This window comes from Lissotriton vulgaris, unplaced genomic scaffold (assembly GCF_964263255.1).
Source record: "Lissotriton vulgaris unplaced genomic scaffold, aLisVul1.2 SCAFFOLD_2331, whole genome shotgun sequence".
Lineage (NCBI taxonomy): Eukaryota > Metazoa > Chordata > Amphibia > Caudata > Salamandridae > Lissotriton > Lissotriton vulgaris.
The window spans coordinates 131,563-152,340 of record NW_028251738.1 but is presented as its reverse complement, the minus strand read 5'-3'; positions in this window follow the sequence as shown (position 1 = coordinate 152,340).

Sequence of the window (20,778 nt, the reverse complement as noted above, 5' to 3'; positions counted from 1 at the left end):
GACAGGGATCTGTCCAGCCACACTCCAAGGCTTTTAATGCTGTTTTTGGGAGTAGGAGGGGGCCCAGACTGGGTGGCCATAAAGAGGGGGGAATGCTGGGGTCTGGGGAGCCCAGGATCATCAGCTCCGTTTTGTCCCCATTCAGTTTTAACGAAGAAAGGGACATCCAGGTCTTCACTTCCTCAAGGCACTCTCTAAGCCCGCCTGGAGCCGATGGAATGGCTTCCTGAGTCATGGAGACCACCAGCTGCGTATCGTCCGCGTAGGAAATGATCTTAATTCCATACGGACGGACGACGTCAGCCAGTGGCCTCATGTACAAGTTAAAAAGTGCAGGGCTTAGAGATGATCCCTGAGGGACTCCACATTTCAAAGGTCTACTGGCAGAGACAGAGTCGTCTTCAAACACGCAGAAGGATCTGTCTTGGAGGAAAGATTTGAACCAGGACAAGGCTTTGTCTTCAATCCCAACTTGGGACATGCGATATAGCAGAGTGTTATGGCTAACCGTGTCAAAGGCCGCGCTGAGATCAAGGAGGATCACTGCCACTGATCCTCCTTGATCCAAGATCTTTCTCGCTTCCTCAGTGACCATAAGGAGTGCGGTCTCTGTCCCATGCTTGGGTCTGAAGCCCGTCTGGGTCGGGTCCAGTAGTTGGTGATCTTCCAGAAAAGTGATTAGTTGTTTATTGATATATTTTTCCAGAATCTTGCTGATCCATGGGAGCAGGGATATGGGGCGATAATTACTCAGATCATTAGGGTCCAAGTTGGGCTTCTTCACTAGAGCTCTGACCATAGCCTGCTTCCAGGCAGTCGGGACCACACTAGATGAAATGGAGGCGTTTAGGATGTCCTTAATTATAGGCAGAGTAGTTTGAGATGCTGCCATTATTATGTCTGGAGGTGCTGGGTCGTTGGGGGAACCAGATTTAACACTCCGTGCTAGGGGCTCAAGAGTAGCTAGCTCTAGTGGGGGGAAATGTGTTAATGTAGGCGAGTGAAGAGAGGGAGTCATGGAAGGACAAGTAGGAATTGAGAGGGTGAGGTTGTTCGGTGGGAAAGCAGAGTAGATGGTATTTATTTTCTGATGAAAGAATTCAGCGACGTCGTTACAATGGGTAGTGGACTTATCTGCCTGATCACAGGGGGACTGTTTAGTCAGTTTTTTTATGATCTTAAAAATTTCCTTAGGTTTGGATTTAGCAAGGGAGATTTTCTCCGAAAAGTAAGCGGCTTGAGTCGATTTTATCAACATTTTGTATTCCCTGATGGCTTCATGATAGAGATTTTTTTTTTCTAAGGAATAATCAACTCGCCAGCTTCTTTCCGACTGCCTACAGCAGCGTTTCTTGGCTCTGAGATCTTCAGTATACCATGGGGCACTTTTTTGAAGTCGTTTTAGTGTGATTTTTTTTTGGGGGAGAGCTACGTCTAGAGACTGAGTGATCCAATTAGAATAAGCCAGATTAGCAAGGTTAGGGTTATCTTTGATTAGGGGGGGATTCTCAGCAAGTAAATTAGTCCATTTGTCAATTGCGAGGTTAGACCAAGCTCTAGTGAGTCTTGTGGTCGGTGTCAATTTAGAGGGTTTCAGTGCAGACCAGCTGATAGGGATCAAAAAATGATCGGTCCAAGGCAAGTGGATGGGTGATCCTGTTGTAAGGCCGATGCAGTTGCTAAAAACCGGGTCCAGCAGATGACCCTTAACATGGGTGGGGGAGGTAACTTTTTGGGTCAATTGTAGAGCTGCGAGGTCTTCTGTTAGAGTAGTGGCTATGTGATCCAAATCCGAGTCGAAATGGAAATTAAAATCACCTAAAACGGTAAAGTTAGATGAGGGATTAAGGCGTTCGGCTATGTTTGAGGGTAAGCAGACGTGGAACTGATTCGGGGGGCCGGGAGGGCGGTAAATAAGCGTGCCGGAAAGGCAATTGTTAGATGAGAGTTCCACATGGAAAGTGATACTCTCGCAGTCCGGGATGGATTCGGCTGCTACACGGCAGCGAAATCGATCTTTATAAATTATCGCTAGACCTCCTCCTCTCCCTTTGGGCCGGTCTTGGTGAGAGATTTGAAAGCCTGAGGGGAGGGCTTCCAGAATCGCTGGCTCAGCGTCAGGAGTTAGCCAGGTTTCTGTTAAAAACAGTATGTCAGGCGAAAGTTCCTCTATTAGGAGAGAAATTTCAACCCTATGTTTTGGGAGGGAGCGACAGTTCAACAGGTACATGCGGTAGTCATATAGCAGTTCAGGTGTAGTTTTGGGCTTAAGGTGGAGGTTACAATTGGGGCAGGTAGGGGGTAGGGCATCAGCTTGAAATCTGTATAGGCATCCCTTGCTAGTGGATGTCCTAAAACTGTGCAGGATGTCAGGGCTATACTGCAAGGGTACTGAGGGGTGAGGAGTAGGGGGGCTGGCCCTAGGCCCGGACTCGGCGCGGACGAGCGCAGACGAGCTTGCCTTATGCGCGCCTTCGGCGCGCATTCGTCGCGCCCGCTGCGCTCGTCCGCTGCGCCTCCGGTACATACACATTATTATAGGACAGAGGGAGGGGGTGTGTCCGCAAAGTGGGCGTGTCCCTCGTTCCGTCGGGCTGATGGCGCCTACGAAGCCTCCCACGAGCTCTCCCTCTCAGCGTGTCAACCGCTGCTGGGTAAGCTTTCCATGTGGATCACAAGGCAGGTAGAGCGTGCGCCTTTAAAAACAATTATGTGCAACTTTTAAAATTATTTCGTTCTAAATCAGCAACACCTATCTCCCGGCTGTGCCTCAGGAGGTTACGGCTATCAGTGGACGCGCTGGTATCAGCGTTCTATTTACGTGCTTGCAAGGGGGCGTGTCCGCAAAGTGGGCGTGTCCCTCGTTCCGTCGGGCTGATGGCGCCTACGAAGCCTCCCACGAGCTCTCCCTCTCAGCGTGTCAACCGCTGCTGGGTAAGCTTTCCATGTGGAATACAAGGCAGGTAGAGCGTGCGCCTTTAAAAACAATTATGTGCAACTTTTAAAATTATTTCGTTCTAAATCAGCAACACCTATCTCCCGGCTGTGCCTCAGGAGGTTACGGCTATCAGTGGACGCGCTGGTATCAGCGTTCTATTTACGTGCTTGCAAGGGGGCGTGTCCGCAAAGTGGGCGTGTCCCTCGTTCCGTCGGGCTGATGGCGCCTACGAAGCCTCCCACGAGCTCTCCCTCTCAGCGTGTCAACCGCTGCTGGGTAAGCTTTCCATGTGGAATACAAGGCAGGTAGAGCGTGCGCCTTTAAAAACAATTATGTGCAACTTTTAAAATTATTTCGTTCTAAATCAGCAACACCTATCTCCCGGCTGTGCCTCAGGAGGTTACGGCTATCCAAGGCTGTGTCATTTTGTAACCATTGTTACACCATTACACAACGTGGCTGTGTCATTTTGTAACCATTGTTACATCATTACACAACGTGGCTGTGTCATTTTGTAACCATTGTTACACCATTACACAACTTGGCCGTGTCATTTTGTAACCATTGTTACATCATCACACAACGTGGCTGTGTCATTGTGTAACCATTGTTACAACATTACACAACAAGGCTGTGTCATTTTGTAACCATTATTACACCATTACACAACGTGGCTGTGTCATTGTGTAACCATTGTTACAACATTACACAACTTGGCTGTGTCATTTTGCAACCATTGTTGCATCATTACACAACGTGGCTGTGTCATTGTGTAACCATTGTTACACCATTACACAACTTGGCTGTGTCATTTTGAAACCATTGTTACACCATTACACAATGTGGCTGTGTCATATTGTAACCATTGTTACACCATTACACAACGTGGCTGTGTCATTGTGTAACCATTGTTACACCATTACACAACTAGGCTGTGTCATTTTGCAACCATTGTTACATCATTACACAACGTAGCTGTGTCATTTTGTAACCATTGTTACACCATTACACAACTTGGCTGTGTCATTGTGCAACCATTGTTACACCATTACACAACTTGGCTGTGTCATTTTGTAACCATTGTTACATCATTACACAACGTGGCTGTGTCATTTTGTAACCATTGTTACACCATTACACAACGTGGCTGTGTCATTTTGTAACCATTGATACACCATTACACAACGTGGCTGTTTCATTTTGTAACCATTGTTACATCATTACACAACGTGGCTGTGTCATTGTGTAACCATTGTTACACCATTACACCATGTGGCTGTGTCATTGTGTAACCATTGTTACATCATTACACAACTTGGACGTGTCATTTTGTAACCATTGTTACATCATCACACAACGTGGCTGTGTCATTGTGTAACCATTGTTACATCATTACACAACAAGGCTGTGTCATTTTGTAACCATTGTTACACCATTACACAACGTGGCTGTGTCATTTTGTAACCATTGTTACATCATTACACAACGTGGCTGTGTCATTTTGTAACCATTGCTACATCATTACACAACTTGGCTGTGTCATTTTGCAACCATTGTTACACCATTACACAACTTGGCTGTGTCATTTTGTAACCATTGTTACATCATTACACAACTTGACCGTGTCATTTTGTAACCATTGTTACACCATTACACAACGTGGCTGTGTCATTTTGTAACCATTGTTACACCATTACACAACGACCATTGTTACATCATTACACAACGTGGCTGTGTCATTTTGTAACCATTGTTACATCATTACACAACAAGGCTGTGTCATTTTGTAACCATTGTTACATCATTACACAACGTGGCTGTGTCATTGTGTAACCATTGTTACACCATTACACAACGTGGCCGTGTCATTTTGCAACCATTGTTACACCATTACACAACTTGGCTGTGTCATTTTGTAACCATTGTTACATCATTACACAACGTGGCTGTGTCATTTTGTAACCATTGTTACACCATTACACAACGTGGCTGTGTCATTTTGTAACCATTGATACACCATTACACAACGTGGCTGTGTCATTTTGTAACCATTGTTACATCATTACACAACGTGGCTGTGTCATTTTGTAACCATTGTTACATCATTACACAACTTGGCTGTGTCATTTTGCAACCATTGTTACACCATTACACAACTTGGCTGTGTCATTTTGTAACCATTGTTACATCATTACACAACGTGGCTGTGTCATTTTGTAACCATTGTTACACCATTACACAACGTGGCTGTGTCATTTTGTAACCATTGTTACATCATTACACAACAAGGCTGTGTCATTTTGTAACCATTGTTACACCATTACACAACGTGGCTGTGTCATTTTGTAACCATTGTTACACCATTACACAACGTGGCTGTGTCATTGTGTAACCATTGTTACACCATTACACAACGTGGCTGTGTCATTGTGTAACCATTGTTACATCATTACACAACGTGGCTGTGTCATTGTGTAACCATTGTTACACCATTACACCACAAGGATGTGTCATTTTGTAACCATTGTTACACCATTACACCACAAGGTTGTGTCAATTTGTAACCATTGTTACACCATTACACAACGTGGCTGTGTCATTGTGTAACCATTGTTACAACTTTACACAACGTCGCTGTGTCATTTTGTAACCATTGTTACACCATTACACCACGAGGTTGTGTCATTGTGCAACCATTGTTACACCATTACACAACATGGCTGTGTCATTGTGTAATCATTGTTACACCATTACACCATGAGGCTTTGTCATTTTGTAACCATTGTTACACCATTACACCACGAGGCTGTGTCATTGTGTAACCATTGTTACACCATTACGCCAAGAGGCTGTGTCATTTTGTAACCATTGTTACACCATTACACCACAAGGCTGTGTCATTGTGCAACCATTGTTACACCCTTACACAACTTGGCCATGTCATTTTGCAACCATTGTTACATCATTACACAACAAGGCTGTGTCATTGTGCAACCATTGTTACACCATTACACAACTTGGCTGTGTAATTTTGTAACCATTGTTACACCATTACACAATGTGGCTGTGTCATTGTGTAACCATTGTTACATCATTACACAACTTGGCCGTGTCATTTTGTAACCATTGTTACATCATCACACAACGTGGCTGTGTCATTGTGTAACCATTGTTACATCATTACACAACAAGGCTGTGTCATTTTGTAACCATTGTTACACCATTACACAACGTGGCTGTGTCATTTTGTAACCATTGTTACATCATTACACAACGTGGCTGTGTCATTTTGTAACCATTATTACATCATTACACAATGTGGCTGTGTCATTGTGTACCCATTGTTACACCATTACACAACTTGGCTGTGTCATTTTGCAACCATTGTTACATCATTACACAACGTGGCTGTGTCGTTTTGCAACCATTGTTACATCATTACACAACAAGGCTGTGTCATTGTGCAACCATTGTTACACCATTACACAACTTGGCTGTGTCATTTTGTAACCATTGTTACACCATTACACAATGTGGCTGTGTCATTGTGTAACCATTGTTACATCATTACACAACTTGGCCGTGTCATTTTGTAACCATTGTTACATCATCACACAACGTGGCTGTGTCATTGTGTAACCATTGTTACATCATTACACAACAAGGCTGTGTCATTTTGTAACCATTGTTACACCATTACATAACGTGGCTGTGTCATTTTGTAACCATTGTTACACCATTACACAACGTGGCTGTGTCATTATGTAACCATTGTTACATCATTACACAACAAGGCTGTGTCATTTTGTAATCATTGTTACACCATTACACAACGTGGCTGTGTCATTTTGTAACCATTGTTACATCATTACACAACGTGGCTGTGTCATTTTGTAACCATTGTTACATCATTACACAATGTGGCTGTGTCATTGTGTACCCATTGTTACACCATTACACCATGTGGCTGTGTCATTGTGTAACCATTGTTACATCATTACACAACTTGGCCGTGTCATTTTGTAACCATTGTTACATCATCACACAACGTGGCTGTGTCATTGTGTAACCATTGTTACATCATTACACAACAAGGCTGTGTCATTTTGTAACCATTGTTACACCATTACACTATGTGGCTGTGTCATTTTGTACCCATTGTTACACCATTACACAACGTGGCTGTGTCATTGTGTAACCATTGTTACACCATTACACAACGTGGCTGTGTCATTATGTAACCATTGTTACATCATTACACAACAAGGCTGTGTCATTTTGTAACCATTGTTACACCATTACACAACGTGGCTGTGTCATTTTGTAACCATTGTTACATCATTACACAACGTGGCTGTGTCATTTTGTAACCATTGTTACATCATTACACAACGTGGCTGTGTCATTGTGTAACCATTGTTACACCATTACACAACGTGGCTGTGTCATTTTGTAACCACTGTTACATCATTACACAACGTGGCTGTGTCATTTTGTAACCATTGTTACATCATTACACAACGTGGCTGTGTCATTGTGTAACCATTGTTACACCATTACACCATGTGGCTGTGTCATTGTGTAACCATTGTTACATCATTACACAACTTGGCCGTGTCATTTTGTAACCATTGTTACATCATCACACAACGTGGCTGTGTCATTGTGTAACCATTGTTACATCATTACACAACAAGGCTGTGTCATTTTGTAACCATTGTTACACCATTACACAACGTGGCTGTGTCATTTTGTACCCATTGTTACACCATTTCATAACGTGGCTGTGTCATTGTGTAACCATTGTTACACCATTACACAACGTGGCTGTGTCATTATGTAACCATTGTTACATCATTACACAACAAGGCTGTGTCATGTTGTAACCATTGTTACATCATCACACAACAAGGCTGTGTCATTGTGTAACCATTGTTACATCATTACACAACAAGGCTGTGTCATTTTGTAACCATTGTTACACCATTACACAACGTGGCTGTGTCATTTTGTAACCATTGTTACATCATTACACAACGTGGCTGTGTCATTTTGTAACCATTGTTACACAATGACACAGCCACGTTGTGTAATGATGTAACCATTGTTACACCATTACACAACGTGGCTGTGTCATTTTGCAACCATTGTTACATCATTACACAACGTGGCTGTGGCATTTTGTAACCATTGTTACACCATTACACAACTTGGCTGTGTCATTTTGCAACCATTGTTACACCATTACACAACATGGCTGTGTCATTTTGTAACCATTGTTACATCAATACACAACGTGGCTGTGTCATTTTGTAACCATTGTTACACCATTACACAACGTGGCTGTGTCATTGTGTAACCATTCTTACATCATAACACAACAAGGCTGTTTCATTTTGTAACCATTGTTACATCATTACACAACGTGGCTGTGTCATTGTGTAACCATTGTTACACCATTACACAACTTGGCTGTGTCATTTTGTAACCATTGTTACATCATTACACAACGTGGCTGTGTCATTTTGTAACCATTGTTACATCATTACACAACAAGGCTGTGTCATTTTGTAACCATTGATACACCATTACACAACGTGGCTGTGTCATTTTGTAACCATTGTTACATCATTACACAACGTGGCTGTGTCATTTTGTAACCATTGTTACATCATTACACAACTTGGCTGTGTCATTGTGTAACCATTGTTACACCATTACATAACTTGGCTGTGTCATTTTGCAACCATTGTTACACCATTACACAACTTGGCTCTATCATTTTGTAACCATTGTTACATCATTACACAACGTGGCTGTGTCATTTTGTAACCATTGTTACACCATTACACAACTTGGCTGTCATTTTGTAACCATTGTTACATCATTACACAACGTGGCTGTGTCATTTTGTAACCATTGTTACACCATTACACAATGTGGCTGTGTCATATTGTAACCATTGTTACACCATTACACAACGTGGCTGTGTCATTGTGTAACCATTGTTACACCATTACACAACTAGGCTGTGTCATTTTGCAACCATTGTTACATCATTACACAACGTAGCTGTGTCATTTTGTAACCATTGTTACACCATTACACAACTTGGCTGTGTCATTGTGCAACCATTGTTACACCATTACACAACTTGGCTGTGTCATTTTGTAACCATTGTTACATCATTACACAACGTGGCTGTGTCATTTTGTAACCATTGTTACACCATTACACAACGTGGCTGTGTCATTTTGTAACCATTGATACACCATTACACAACGTGGCTGTGTCATTTTGTAACCATTGTTACATCATTACACAACGTCGCTGTGTCATTTTGTAACCATTGTTACATCATTGCACAACTTGGCTGTGTCATTGTGTAACCATTGTTACACCATTACTCAACTTGGCTGTGTCATTTTGCAACCATTGTTACACCATTACACAACTTGGCTGTATCATTTTGTAACCATTGTTACATCATTACACAACGTGGCTGTGTCATTTTGTAACCATTGTTACACCATTACACAACTTGGCTGTGTCATTTTGTAAACATTGTTACATCATTACACAACGTGGCTGTGTCATTTTGTAACCATTGTTACACCATTACACAATGTGGCTGTGTCATTTTGTAACCATTGTTACACCATTACACAACTAGGCTTTGTCATTTTGCAACCATTGTTACATCATTACACAACAAGGCTGTGTCATTTTGTAACCATTGTTACACCATTACACAACGTGGCTGTGTCATTTTGTAACCATTGTTACATCATTACACAACGTGGCTGTGTCATTTTGTAACCATTGTTACATCATTACACAACGTGGCTGTGTCATTGTGTAACCATTGTTACACCATTACACAACCTGGCTGTGTCATTTTGCAACCATTGTTGCATCATTACACAACGTGGCTGTGTCATTTTGCAACCATTGTTACATCATTACACAACAAGGCTGTGTCATTGTGCAACCACTGTTACACCATTACACAACTTGGCTGTGTCATTTTGTAACCATTGTTACACCATTACACAATGTGGCTGTGTCATTGTTTAACCATTGTTACATCATTACACAACTTGGCCGTGTCATTTTGTAACCATTGTTACATCATCACACAACAAGGCTGTGTCATTGTGTAACCATTGTTACATCATTACACAACAAGGCTGTGTCATTTTGTAACCATTGTTACACCATTACACAACGTGGCTGTGTCATTTTGTAACCATTGTTACATCATTACACAACGTGGCTGTGTCATTGTGTAACCATTGTTACATCATTACACAACAAGGCTGTGTCATTTTGTAACCATTGTTACATCATTACACAACGTGGCTGTGTCATTTTGTAACCATTGTTACATCATTACACAACGTGGCTGTGTCATTGTGTAACCATTGTTACACCATTACACAACGTGGCTGTGTCATTTTGTAACCATTGTTACACCATTACACAACAAGGCTGTGTCATTTTGTAACCATTGTTACACCATTACACAACGTGGCTGTGTCATTTTGTAACCATTGTTACACCATTACACAACGTGGCTGTGTCATTGTGTAACCATTGTTACACCATTACACAACGTGGCTGTGTCATTATGTAACCATTGTTACATCATTACACAACAAGGCTGTGTCATTTTGTAACCATTGTTACACCATTACACAACGTGGCTGTGTCATTTTGTAACCATTGTTACATCATTACACAGCGTGGCTGTGTCATTTTGTAACCATTGTTACATCATTACACAACGTGGCTGTGTCATTGTGTAACCATTGTTACACCATTACACCATGTGGCTGTGTCATTGTGTAACCATTGTTACATCATTACACAACTTGGCCGTGTCATTTTGTAACCATTGTTACATCATCACACAACGTTGCTGTGTCATTGTGTAACCATTGTTACATCATTACACAACAAGGCTGTGTCATTTTGTAACCATTGTTACACCATTACACAACGTGGCTGTGTCATTTTGTAACCATTGTTACATCATTACACAACGTGGCTGTGTCATTTTGTAACCATTGTTACATCATTACACAACTTGGCTGTGTCATTTTGCAACCATTGTTACACCATTACACAACTTGGCTGTGTCATTTTGTAACCATTGTTACATCATTACACAACGTGGCTGTGTCATTTTGTAACCATTGTTACACCATTACACAACGTGGCTGTGTCATTTTGTAACCATTGTTACACCATTACACAACAAGGCTGTGTCATTTTGTAACCATTGTTACACCATTACAGGACGTGGCTGTGTCATTTTGTAACCATTGTTACACCATTACACAACGTGGCTGTGTCATTGTGTAACCATTGTTACACCATTACACAACGTGGCTGTGTCATTGTGTAACCATTGTTACATCATTACACAAGGCTGTGTCATTTTGTAACCATTGTTACACCATTACACAACGTGGCTGTGTCATTTTGTAACCATTGTTACATCATTACACAACGTGGCTGTGTCATTTTGTAACCATTGTTACACCATTACACAACTTGGCCGTGTCATTTTGTAACCATTGTTACATCATCACACAACGTGGCTGTGTCATTGTGTAACCATTGTTACAACATTACACAACAAGGCTGTGTCATTTTGTAACCATTATTACACCATTACACAACGTGGCTGTGTCATTGTGTAACCATTGTTACAACATTACACAACTTGGCTGTGTCATTTTGCAACCATTGTTGCATCATTACACAACGTGGCTGTGTCATTTTGCAACCATTGTTACATCATTACACAACAAGGCTGTGTCATTGTGCAACCATTGTTACACCATTACACAACTTGGCTGTGTCATTTTGTAACCATTGTTACACCATTACACAATGTGGCTGTGTCATTGTGTAACCATTGTTACATCATTACACAACTTGGCCGTGTCATTTTGTAACCATTGTTACATCATCACACAACGTGGCTGTGTCATTGTGTAACCATTGTTACATCATTACACAACAAGGCTGTGTCATTTTGTAACCATTGTTACACCATTACACAACGTGGCTGTGTCATTTTGTAACCATTGTTACATCATTACACAACGTGGCTGTGTCATTTTGTAACCATTGTTACATCATTACACAACGTGGCTGTGTCATTGTGTAACCATTGTTACACAATTACACAACTTGGCTGTGTCATGTTGCAACCATTGTTACATCATTACACAACGTGGCTGTGTCATTTTGTAACCATTGTTACACCATTACACAACTTGGCTGTGTCATTTTGCAACCATTGTTACACCATTACACAACTTGGCTGTGTCATTTTGTAACCATTGTTACATCATTACACAACGTGGCTGTGTCATTTTGTAACCATTGTTACACCATTACACAACGTGGCTGAGTCATTGTGTAACCATTCTTACATCATTACACAACAAGGCTGTTTCATTTTGTAACCATTGTTACATCATTACACAACGTGGCTGTGTCATTGTGTAACCATTGTTACACCATTACACAACTTGGCTGTGTCATTTTGCAACCATTGTTACACCATTACACAACTTGGCTGTGTCATTTTGTAACCATTGTTACATCATTACACAACGTGGCTGTGTCATTTTGTAACCATTGTTACATCATTACACAACAACGCTGTGTCATTTTGTAACCATTGATACACCATTACACAACGTGGCTGTGTCATTTTGTAGCCATTGTTACATCATTACACAACGTGGCTGTGTCATTTTGTAACCATTGTTACATCATTACACAACTTGGCTGTGTCATTGTGTAACCATTGTTACACCATTACACAACTTGGCTGTGTCATTTTGCAACCATTGGTACACCATTACAAAAATTGGCTGTATCATTTTGTAACCATTGTTACACCATTACACAACGTGGCTGTGTCATTTTGTAACCATTGTTACACCATTACACAATGTGGCTGTGTCATTTTGTAACCATTGCTACACCATTACACAACGTGGCTGTGTCATTGTGTAACCATTGTTACACCATTACACAACTAGGCTGTGTCATTTTGCAACCATTGTTACATCATTACACAACATGGCTGTGTCATTTTGTAACCATTGTTACACCATTACACAACTTGGCCGTGTCATTTTGCAACCATTGTTACACCATTACACAACTTGGCTGTGTCATTTTGTAACCATTGTTACATCATTACACAACGTGGCTGTGTCATTTTGTAACCATTGTTACACCATTACACAACGTGGCTGTGTCATTTTGTAACCATTGATACACCATTACACAACGTGGCTGTGTCATTTTGTAACCATTGTTACATCATTACACAACGTGGCTGTGTCATTTTGTAACCATTGTTACATCATTACACAACTTGGCTGTGTCATTTTGCAACCATTGTTACACCATTACACAACTTGGCTGTGTCATTTTGTAACCATTGTTACATCATTACACAACGTGGCTGTGTCATTTTGTAACCATTGTTACACCATTACACAACATGGCTGTGTCATTTTGTAATCATTGTTACATCATTACACAACAAGGCTGTGTCATTTTGTAACCATTGTTACACCATTACACAACGTGGCTGTGTCATTTTGTAACCATTGTTACACCATTACACAACGTGGCTGTGTCATTGTGTAACCATTGTTACATCATTACACAACGTGGCTGTGTCATTGTGTAACCATTGTTACACCATTACACCACAAGGATGTGTCATTTTGTAACCATTGTTACACCATTACACCACAAGGTTGTGTCAATTTGTAACCATTGTTACACCATTACACAACGTGGCTGTGTCATTGTGTAACCATTGTTACAACTTTACACAACGTCGCTGTGTCATTTTGTAACCATTGTTACACCATTACACCACGAGGTTGTGTCATTGTGCAACCATTGTTACACCATTACACAACATGGCTGTGTCATTGTGTAATCATTGTTACACCATTACACCATGAGGCTTTGTCATTTTGTAACCATTGTTACACCATTACACCACGAGGCTGTGTCATTGTGTAACCATTGTTACACCATTACGCCAAGAGGCTGTGTCATTTTGTAACCATTGTTACACCATTACACCACAAGGCTGTGTCATTGTGCAACCATTGTTACACCCTTACACAACTTGGCCATGTCATTTTGCAACCATTGTTACATCATTACACAACAAGGCTGTGTCATTGTGCAACCATTGTTACACCATTACACAACTTGGCTGTGTAATTTTGTAACCATTGTTACAACATTACACAATGTGGCTGTGTCATTGTGTAACCATTGTTACATCATTACACAACTTGGCCGTGTCATTTTGTAACCATTGTTACATCATCACACAACGTGGCTGTGTCATTGTGTAACCATTGTTACATCATTACACAACAAGGCTGTGTCATTTTGTAACCATTGTTACACCATTACACAACGTGGCTGTGTCATTTTGTAACCATTGTTACATCATTACACAACGTGGCTGTGTCATTTTGTAACCATTATTACATCATTACACAACGTGGCTGTGTCATTGTGTACCCATTGTTACACCATTACACAACTTGGCTGTGTCATTTTGCAACCATTGTTACATCATTACACAACGTGGCTGTGTCATTTTGCAACCATTGTTACATCATTACACAACAAGGCTGTGTCATTGTGCAACCATTGTTACACCATTACACAACTTGGCTGTGTCATTTTGTAACCATTGTTACACCATTACACAATGTGGCTGTGTCATTGTGTAACCATTGTTACATCATTACACAACTTGGCCGTGTCATTTTGTAACCATTGTTACATCATCACACAACGTGGCTGTGTCATTGTGTAACCATTGTTACATCATTACACAACAAGGCTGTGTCATTTTGTAACCATTGTTACACCATTACATAACGTGGCTGTGTCATTTTGTAACCATTGTTACACCATTACACAACGTGGCTGTGTCATTGTGTAACCATTGTTACACCATTACACAACGTGGCTGTGTCATTATGTAACCATTGTTACATCATTACACAACAAGGCTGTGTCATTTTGTAACCATTGTTACACCATTACACAACGTGGCTGTGTCATTTTGTAACCATTGTTACATCATTACACAACGTGGCTGTGTCATTTTGTAACCATTGTTACATCATTACACAATGTGGCTGTGTCATTGTGTACCCATTGTTACACCATTACACCATGTGGCTGTGTCATTGTGTAACCATTGTTACATCATTACACAACTTGGCCGTGTCATTTTGTAACCATTGTTACATCATCACACAACGTGGCTGTGTCATTGTGTAACCATTGTTACATCATTACACAACAAGGCTGTGTCATTTTGTAACCATTGTTACACCATTACACTATGTGGCTGTGTCATTTTGTACCCGTTGTTACACCATTACACAACGTGGCTGTGTTATTGTGTAACCATTGTTACACCATTACACAACGTGGCTGTCATTATGTAACCATTGTTACATCATTACACAACAAGGCTGTGTCATTTTGTAACCATTGTTACACCATTACACAACGTGGCTGTGTCATTTTGTAACCATTGTTACATCATTACACAACGTGGCTGTGTCATTTTGTAACCATTGTTACATCATTACACAACGTGGCTGTGTCATTGTGTAACCATTGTTACACCATTACACAACGTGGCTGTGTCATTTTGTAACCACTGTTACATCATTACACAACGTGGCTGTGTCATTTTGTAACCATTGTTACATCATTACACAACGTGGCTGTGTCATTGTGTAACCATTGTTACACCATTACACCATGTGGCTGTGTCATTGTGTAACCATTGTTACATCATTACACAACTTGGCCGTGTCATTTTGTAACCATTGTTACATCATCACACAACGTGGCTGTGTCATTGTGTAACCATTGTTACATCATTACACAACAAGGCTGTGTCATTTTGTAACCATTGTTACACCATTACACAACGTGGCTGTGTCATTTTGTACCCATTGTTACACCATTTCATAACGTGGCTGTGTCATTGTGTAACCATTGTTACACCATTACACAACGTGGCTGTGTCATTATGTAACCATTGTTACATCATTACACAACAAGGCTGTGTCATTTTGTAACCATTGTTACATCATCACACAACAAGGCTGTGTCATTGTGTAACCATTGTTACATCATTACACAACAAGGCTGTGTCATTTTGTAACCATTGTTACACCATTACACAACGTGGCTGTGTCATTTTGTAACCATTGTTACATCATTACACAACGTGGCTGTGTCATTTTGTAACCATTGTTACACAATGACACAGCCACGTTGTGTAATGATGTAACCATTGTTACACCATTACACAACGTGGCTGTGTCATTTTGCAACCATTGTTACATCATTACACAACGTGGCTGTGGCATTTTGTAACCATTGTTACACCATTACACAACTTGGCTGTGTCATTTTGCAACCATTGTTACACCATTACACAACATGGCTGTGTCATTTTGTAACCATTGTTACATCATTACACAACGTGGCTGTGTCATTTTGTAACCATTGTTACACCATTACACAACGTGGCTGTGTCATTGTGTAACCATTCTTACATCATAACACAAGGCTGTTTCATTTTGTAACCATTGTTACATCATTACACAACGTGGCTGTGTCATTGTGTAACCATTGTTACACCATTACACAACGTGGCTGTGTCATTTTGTAACCATTGTTACATCATTACACAACGTGGCTGTGTCATTTTGTAACCATTGTTACATCATTACACAACGTGGCTGTGTCATTGTGTAACCATTGTTACACAATTACACAACTTGGCTGTGTCATGTTGCAACCATTGTTACATCATTACACAACGTGGCTGTGTCATTTTGTAACCATTGTTACACCATTACACAACTTGGCTGTGTCATTTTGCAACCATTGTTACACCATTACACAACTTGGCTGTGTCATTTTGTAACCATTGTTACATCATTACACAACGTGGCTGTGTCATTTTGTAACCATTGTTACACCATTACACAACGTGGCTGAGTCATTGTGTAACCATTCTTACATCATTACACAACAAGGCTGTTTCATTTTGTAACCATTGTTACATCATTACACAACGTGGCTGTGTCATTGTGTAACCATTGTTACACCATTACACAACTTGGCTGTGTCATTTTGCAACCATTGTTACACCATTACACAACTTGGCTGTGTCATTTTGTAACCATTGTTACATCATTACACAACGTGGCTGTGTCATTTTGTAACCATTGTTACATCATTACACAACAACGCTGTGTCATTTTGTAACCATTGATACACCATTACACAACGTGGCTGTGTCATTTTGTAGCCATTGTTACATCATTACACAACGTGGCTGTGTCATTTTGTAACCATTGTTACATCATTACACAACTTGGCTGTGTCATTGTGTAACCATTGTTACACCATTACACAACTTGGCTGTGTCATTTTGCAACCATTGGTACACCATTACAAAAATTGGCTGTATCATTTTGTAACCATTGTTACACCATTACACAACGTGGCTGTGTCATTTTGTAACCATTGTTACACCATTACACAATGTGGCTGTGTCATTTTGTAACCATTGCTACACCATTACACAACGTGGCTGTGTCATTGTGTAACCATTGTTACACCATTACACAACTAGGCTGTGTCATTTTGCAACCATTGTTACATCATTACACAACATGGCTGTGTCATTTTGTAACCATTGTTACACCATTACACAACTTGGCCGTGTCATTTTGCAACCATTGTTACACCATTACACAACTTGGCTGTGTCATTTTGTAACCATTGTTACATCATTACACAACGTGGCTGTGTCATTTTGTAACCATTGTTACACCATTACACAACGTGGCTGTGTCATTTTGTAACCATTGATACACCATTACACAACGTGGCTGTGTCATTTTGTAACCATTGTTACATCATTACACAACGTGGCTGTGTCATTTTGTAACCATTGTTACATCATTACACAACTTGGCTGTGTCATTTTGCAACCATTGTTACACCATTACACAACTTGGCTGTGTCATTTTGTAACCATTGTTACATCATTACACAACGTGGCTGTGTCATTTTGTAACCATTGTTACACCATTACACAACATGGCTGTGTCATTTTGTAATCATTGTTACATCATTACACAACAAGGCTGTGTCATTTTGTAACCATTGTTACACCATTACACAACGTGGCTGTGTCATTTTGTAACCATTGTTACACCATTACACAACGTGGCTGTGTCATTGTGTAACCATTGTTACATCATTACACAACGTGGCTGTGTCATTGTGTAACCATTGTTACACCATTACACCACAAGGATGTGTCATTTTGTAACCATTGTTACACCATTACACCACAAGGTTGTGTCAATTTGTAACCATTGTTACACCATTACACAACGTGGCTGTGTCATTGTGTAACCATTGTTACAACTTTACACAACGTCGCTGTGTCATTTTGTAACCATTGTTACACCATTACACCACGAGGTTGTGTCATTGTGCAACCATTGTTACACCATTACACAACATGGCTGTGTCATTGTGTAATCATTGTTACACCATTACACCATGAGGCTTTGTCATTTTGTAACCATTGTTACACCATTACACCACGAGGCTGTGTCATTGTGTAACCATTGTTACACCATTACGCCAAGAGGCTGTGTCATTTTGTAACCATTGTTACACCATTACACCACAAGGCTGTGTCATTGTGCAACCATTGTTACACCCTTACACAACTTGGCCATGTCATTTTGCAACCATTGTTACATCATTACACAACAAGGCTGTGTCATTGTGCAACCATTGTTACACCATTACACAACTTGGCTGTGTAATTTTGTAACCATTGTTACAACATTACACAATGTGGCTGTGTCATTGTGTAACCATTGTTACATCATTACACAACTTGGCCGTGTCATTTTGTAACCATTGTTACATCATCACACAACGTGGCTGTGTCATTGTGTAACCATTGTTACATCATTACACAACAAGGCTGTGTCATTTTGTAACCATTGTTACACCATTACACAACGTGGCTGTGTCATTTTGTAACCATTGTTACATCATTACACAACGTGGCTGTGTCATTTTGTAACCATTATTACATCATTACACAACGTGGCTGTGTCATTGTGTACCCATTGTTACACCATTACACAACTTGGCTGTGTCATTTTGCAACCATTGTTACATCATTACACAACGTGGCTGTGTCATTTTGCAACCATTGTTACATCATTACACAACAAGGCTGTGTCATTGTGCAACCATTGTTACACCATTACACAACTTGGCTGTGTCATTTTGTAACCATTGTTACACCATTACACAATGTGGCTGTGTCATTGTGTAACCATTGTTACATCATTACACAACTTGGCCGTGTCATTTTGTAACCATTGTTACATCATCACACAACGTGGCTGTGTCATTGTGTAACCATTGTTACATCATTACACAACAAGGCTGTGTCATTTTGTAACCATTGTTACACCATTACATAACGTGGCTGTGTCATTTTGTAACCATTGTTACACCATTACACAACGTGGCTGTGTCATTGTGTAACCATTGTTACACCATTACACAACGTGGCTGTGTCATTATGTAACCATTGTTACATCATTACACAACAAGGCTGTGTCATTTTGTAACCATTGTTACACCATTACACAACGTGGCTGTGTCATTTTGTAACCATTGTTACATCATTACACAACGTGGCTGTGTCATTTTGTAACCATTGTTACATCATTACACAATGTGGCTGTGTCATTGTGTACCCATTGTTACACCATTACACCATGTGGCTGTGTCATTGTGTAACCATTGTTACATCATTACACAACTTGGCCGTGTCATTTTGTAACCATTGTTACATCATCACACAACGTGGCTGTGTCATTGTGTAACCATTGTTACATCATTACACAACAAGGCTGTGTCATTTTGTAACCATTGTTACACCATTACACTATGTGGCTGTGTCATTTTGTACCCGTTGTTACACCATTACACAACGTGGCTGTGTTATTGTGTAACCATTGTTACACCATTACACAACGTGGCTGTCATTATGTAACCATTGTTACATCATTACACAACAAGGCTGTGTCATTTTGTAACCATTGTTACACCATTACACAACGTGGCTGTGTCATTTTGTAACCATTGTTACATCATTACACAACGTGGCTGTGTCATTTTGTAACCATTGTTACATCATTACACAACGTGGCTGTGTCATTGTGTAACCATTGTTACACCATTACACAACGTGGCTGTGTCATTTTGTAACCACTGTTACATCATTACACAACGTGGCTGTGTCATTTTGTAACCATTGTTACATCATTACACAACGTGGCTGTGTCATTGTGTAACCATTGTTACACCATTACACCATGTGGCTGTGTCATTGTGTAACCATTGTTACATCATTACACAACTTGGCCGTGTCATTTTGTAACCATTGTTACATCATCACACAACGTGGCTGTGTCATTGTGTAACCATTGTTACATCATTACACAACAAGGCTGTGTCATTTTGTAACCATTGTTACACCATTACACAACGTGGCTGTGTCATTTTGTACCCATTGTTACACCATTTCATAACGTGGCTGTGTCATTGTGTAACCATTGTTACACCATTACACAACGTGGCTGTGTCATTATGTAACCATTGTTACATCATTACACAAC